This window comes from Vombatus ursinus, unplaced genomic scaffold, assembly GCF_900497805.2.
Source record: "Vombatus ursinus unplaced genomic scaffold, bare-nosed wombat genome assembly UNPS02014794.1, whole genome shotgun sequence".
NCBI classification, from domain to species: domain Eukaryota; kingdom Metazoa; phylum Chordata; class Mammalia; order Diprotodontia; family Vombatidae; genus Vombatus; species Vombatus ursinus.
Genome location: NW_020954572.1, coordinates 7,186,310 through 7,192,401, shown reverse-complemented (window position 1 = coordinate 7,192,401; position 6,092 = coordinate 7,186,310). Strand labels below are relative to the sequence as shown.

Here is a 6,092-nt window from a genome sequence, read left to right as displayed (position 1 = left end):
GAAGGGGAATTGATGTCAGTAAACTGCATAGGGTCGTCTTTTTAATTTACCTGATCTGCTGGATAGTATCTATGCAAACTGTTGTCTAGTATGTTCCCAGACCATTTATGTCATGTGAGAAACTGTGGCAGAAGAATAATTTATAGAAATGAAATTAATCAAAGGGGAGAGCCAAGATGGCAGATTAGAGCCAGCCACCCAGCTGAACTCTCCCCACATTCTTTTTTAAAGTTGTTTGAAAAACTATCAGCCCAGGAATGGTAAAGAGTCAGACAACTGATCAGAAATAGATTACAGAGGACCCTTTGCTGGCATTTGGTGCACCTGGCACTGGTTGGCAACTATATTGCCAATACACTGTTCTAGGTCACAGTTCCAGAGTAGAGAAGAATGTTTGTGGTCAGTTACAAGTGGGAAGGGCCCTACTCCAACTTCCAATGTAGAGAGAAAAACTAGCACTTGTGGCTGCAGGAGAACAGTACACCTGGTCACATTTCCAGGGCCAAGATGAGGACTAAAACTTATGGCTGCAAGGGAGCAGGATAAAGACAAGAGCACAAACCAGGAGAATAATGACTAGGACTTTCCCCAGATCACACCATCTTGGAAACACCAAAAAACTTGCAGATGCCCAGAATAGGCTCTGAAAACAATAGCCAAAAAGAGTCTGAAGCTTGGGATAGTGACTTTCCACCCAAAAGTGAACAGAGAAGAACTACAACATAATATTCAAAGTCAAGAAATAGGCTGAAAAAATTAGCAAACAACAACAGCAACAACAAAAGAATTTGACTTTTTTTTACAGCATCCTAATGCAACTTTAAATTTATTATAATCAAAATGTACTGAAAATAAGTTATGAATTAAGGTTATAATTAAAATATATAAAGTAGGTATAAATGTATAAAGTTATAATTTAAAGGCACCACTTTTGTTTCTAATTAAATGGAGTTGATGAAGCTGATCACATGTCCAAGACTTACGTAAAATGAAATTAATGAAGTTTTACAATTATCCCTGAGAAATGTAAGAAAATGTTTTCAGATTAAAGTTAACAAAAGGTAATGAATAACTTAGGTTTTGTGGAAAAGCCTACAATACTTTACATTATATTAAAATGCACAAAATAATTTGTTGCCAGGTTAGAAACCAGGAATGTCAAATGATCATCAACTCTTTTGCTTCCCTTTTAATCGCTGAGCTAGCCAACTGAAAGATAATTTGTTTGAAGCTCCAGATGATTCAGCAGCTCTCATTATAGCTGCACACCCTGCTTTGGAGATGGAATGACCACTGTGTTTGCAGTTATGATCCACAGGATGTCTGTGCTTAATATAGAAGTTGTCATTACACTGGTCACAAAGCAACTTGAACACTTCTTTCTTTTTGCAACCCTCCTTTGAGCAGCAGTGTATGAAAATCTTTTTTCTCCTGAGCTGGATTATATTTACAATCTTTATCCATACGTTGCCCAGCCACAACATCTATAATTTCTTCCCTTCCTACTGGAAATGGGACATGACAAAGTGGACGCACTGAGACCTGCATATACTTTTTATATGTGGTACTACATTTATGCTGCTCATACTGAACATGATCTTTACAAAAGACTTTGTCACATGCATCACAGTTTAATGGAAGAAAATCCAGCTGCTTGCAAGTTTTTTCAGAACAATGCTCTACCAAAGCTGGAAATTCCATTGTAGAAAGAAAAAGTGCTAGCGACACAAAAACCAGTTGCAATATTGATGCTGATGACCTGAAGAAGCAATGCAGATCCCGCTACAAAAAAACAAAACAAAAAAAACAAACAAACAAAAAACAACAGAATTTGACCTTTTAAAAAAAGCTACTGTAGTGGCAGGGAAAACCAATAGAGCAAAGCCTCAAAGAAAAATGTTAATTGGACCAAAGTCCAACAAGAATTCCTGGAAAAGCTAATTATATGAGTAGTAGAGGAAAAATGGGGGGGGGGAGGAATGAGAGTGATGCAAGAAAAATAGAAAAGAGAATTAGATTAGTAAATCTAATAAATTACTTACAAATTAGTAAAAGAGGCATAAAAATACTGAAAAAAAACACCTTAAAAACAGACTTACTCTAATGGCAAAAGAGGCACCAAAATTCACTGAAGAAAAGAACATAGAAAAGCAGAATTGGCCAAATGGAAAAAAGAGGTACAAAATCACAATGAAGAAAATAATTCCGTAAAAAATAGAATTGGGCAAATGGAAACTGAATGACTCCATGAGACATTAAGAAACAATAAAACAAAGTCAAGAGAAGAAAAATAGAAGAAAATGTTAACTATCTCATCAGAAAAAAAAACTGATCTAGAAAATAGATTGAAATGAGATCATTTAAGAATTATTGGGCTATCTGAAAGATATGATAAAAAGCATCTACACAGTAAATTTCAAGAAATTATCAAAGAAAATTGCCTTGATATAGCAGAATCAGAGTGTGAAATACAAATTGAAAGAAATCTGCTGATCACCTGCTGTAAATCACTATTGCTTAGAGAAATGAAAATTAAAACAACTCACACCTCTCAGAAATGATAAATACTGGATGGGATGAGGAAAAATAGGGAAGAAAAACTAATGAACTGTTGGTGGAGTTGTAAACTGGTCTGATCATTTTGTAGAACAATTTGGAGCTATACCCAAAGAGCTATGAAACTTTGCATAACCTTTGACACAGAAATACTACTACTAGGTCTGTGCCCAAAGAGTTCAAAGAAAAAGAAAAAAAGATCTATATGTAGAAAAATATTTGTAGTAGCTCTTTTAATGGGAGGCTTATCAATTGGGGAATGGCTGGACAAGGTGTGGAATATGATTGTAATGGAGTACTATTGTACTATAAGAAAAGATGAGAGAATGGTTTCAGAAAAAGAAGAGAAAAAACAGGGCAAAACCTCCACAAATGGATACAAAGTGAAGTGAGAAGGACAAGGAGATCATTGTCTGTGATAACGCAATGTTGTGCTGATGATAACTGTGAAAGACTTGGCTATTCAGATCAATACAATGATTCAAGACAATTCCAAAGGATTAATGACGGAAAAATGCTATCAACTTACAGACAGAGAATTGATAAACTCTTGAATCCAAACTGTAATATAATTTTCTCACTTATTTATTTTACTTATTGTATGATATGGCTAATATGGAAATATGTTTTGCATGATTTCACATGTATAATTGATATCATTTCGCTTGCCTTATCAGATGGTGAGGGAGATGGGGGAGGGAGGGAGAGAATCTGAAACTCAAAATTTAAAAAGAAAAGAATGTTATAAATAAATAATAAATTAGAAACAAGAAATCAAATTAGTCCAGGAGTGAAGATAGGATCAGCAATAAGTAGGTCACTGATTCCTTTATCTTTACTCCCAGCCTGTGAATATATAATCACCCCACGAAATGTTGTTTTTTCACTGAAATATGAATGGAAGTTACACAAAACAGAATAATCTCTAGACATGTGGAGTGTGCATCTGACTTCAAGTAGAAAGATTATAGGATTCCCAAAACCTAACAGAGATGAAAGCAATTTCTGGCAACCATTTCCAGGACTAATTACAGAACATCTGATAGGACACCTGCTAAAACTTTAATATATTCACACTACAGTCAGGATTAGTAGGGATTTTTTGTTGATTTTGTTGTGCTATTTTTTTTTCTTGACTATCAATAAATCCTATAGAGCATGGTGAAAAGTTGTTTAAGAGATTTTGTTGATGGTGCTATAATTTTTAAAATACTCTCTTAGGCAGCAAGTGAAGCTTTACTTTCAAATGTTTTAATTAGTTGGTCATGAAGTGGGGTTTAATCATTTGGAGAAGATGGCCTCTATCCCTATGGGGAAGGGTCAAGAGACAAATGGAGGGATGGAGAGCTCAATGGAGATTTTGTGGCTAATTCATGATCATTTATGTAGGTGCCAAAAAATATTTTATAGAATTTTAAGGTTGGAAAGTTTGGAGATCATGGAGAGGAGGAAATGGGGATATTCTAAGCTTCTAAGCATCTTCACAGAAGTTAAAATCTATGTTATCCTAAAATGAGAAATCATAAAAAGAAAAGGAAAAAAATATGATTTCTATCCTAAGTTGTTTTCTATCCTCTGATTCTATTGAGTTATATAACAAATGATAACTCCTTCAGTCAGTTTATACGCTAATGTTTTTTCCCCCCTAGAAGGACCTTACAGAGTTCTTTGTCATTTCATCTAAGACAACATAAAACTTGAATTATTTGTGCCAGTGAGCACTATTTCTTGGGTCCCTATGAACCAACCCCAGTCCCAAAGACAACAGATATAAGCAAAAATGGGAGCTGGACTTTTTTTTTCCTAGTTGCCAAACAGGTGCAGGTTTTTCACACCTGCCAACTACTGCTCACATCACATGTCAGCTGCTGCACAAAAGATGAGAAGCAGACCCTGGTTGTAATTAAAGTCTCCTTTGGTATGATGGCCTCCAGAGCTATCCTTCCCCTTTCTCTTGCTCCCTTAGCTTTACTCACTTGCTAAAAAGTAGGGAAGTTAGCTAACAAACAGGGTCAAAATCCTCCATGTGGATAAACTACTACGACAAGCATTCAGACTCTACCACAAATGACTTGGGGGCACAGTTTCTAATGATACTAAAGGATAGTGTTCTTTCTATTTCTTCCTTGGTATTGAAGAATCATGGTAATCTAGTAAGCAAAATAGTGTAGTGGGAAGAGCATAGGAGTAGGAATCAGAAGACCCATTCAAATCCTGGTTCCAATACCCCCTAGTTATTTGACTGTAGGCAAGTCACTCAATCTTGCTTTTCTCTTCTGGAAAAAAAAAACAAATTATAAGATAGTTCTACTGCCTACCATATCAGAGTGAGGTTAGAAATGTGCCTTGTAAACCTTGAGGGATCAGATAAATGTAATCTATGATGTCACAAAAATCTTAATGTAGTTTTAAGCTATTAAAGTTTAAAAAAATGTCTTAAAATTTCACTTAAAAATCACAGCACCATCAACAAAATATCTTAAATAACTTTCAACCATGCTCTGTGGGGTTTATATATTTCACTTAAAATTTCACTAAGGATCTTGGAAGGATCTGGGTAAAACTTAAAGCCCTTTACTTAGGACAACACTACCATTATAAATATGAGGTATGAGGTATTATCATATAAAACTAGAAAAGAGATCTGCCTTGATGTCAATATACTTCTTAGAGTTCTTTTTAATCTTTTATTTGCCATTGGCTCTTTTCTATCCCCACTATAGATCATAGATCTGACATTATTATGTCCCATGAGAATTCAGTTCTCCTTTAAAGTCTGTCAGTCAATTATTTCCTGGAAAAATGGCTATAAAATATGATTTTCATGAAGACAATAAGGGCAGTTTTTAGTGGATAGCCACCTAAGGTACAATCATTTAACTACTATGTGCCTGGCATTGTGGTAAGAGCTGGGGATACAAAGAAATGCAAAAAACAGTTCTTACCTTCAAGTAGCTCCTGTTCTAAAAGGAAAGAATGTCCATATATTATGTGAAATAAGATTATGGCTAGGCCAGCAATATCAGGCAAATAGTATTAAATCCTCAGTACTTGGTGATGTGTTCTTCTTCTCCTAGGCTTTCTATATTGTCCTGTACTTTAAATTGGAGTTTCCTAACAAGGATCTCACATGAGTGTGGCATGCAATTTGTGTCCCTTGTTGCTATGGATCATGACACACCCCCACCCACAACAACAAAGTGAATGAAAAACTGTTCATAGTTTCCCATTTATTGGATCTCCACCATGTGCAAAGTATTTTAGACACATGTTGAATCCCTGTTCCAGTTTTATTGCTGGTGTTGATATTGTTCTTTTTATTTAAAAAGCAAGGGAATGGAAATATGACTATTTTTTTTCTCCATGATAGGTAACGTTATTTACTATGCAACTTAATTAGGGGTGAGGTAAAGAAGATTAAGCCTTCCTGGAAAGATTGGTTCTTGAAGTAAGACTTTTATGAAGACAATAAGACTGGTTTTTAATGGCTAGCTTTTGGACAGCCAGTCAAGATACAAGAATCTGAGATTTTAAAG

The 6,092-nt window shown here is 35.2% G+C and overlaps 1 pseudogene; it reads right to left on the bottom strand.

Moving 5' to 3' along the window:
* Nucleotides 1–1,169: 1,169 nt before the first annotated feature.
* LOC114048786 lies at nucleotides 1,170–1,701 on the bottom strand (annotated as a pseudogene).
* Nucleotides 1,702–6,092: the final 4,391 nt, after the last annotated feature.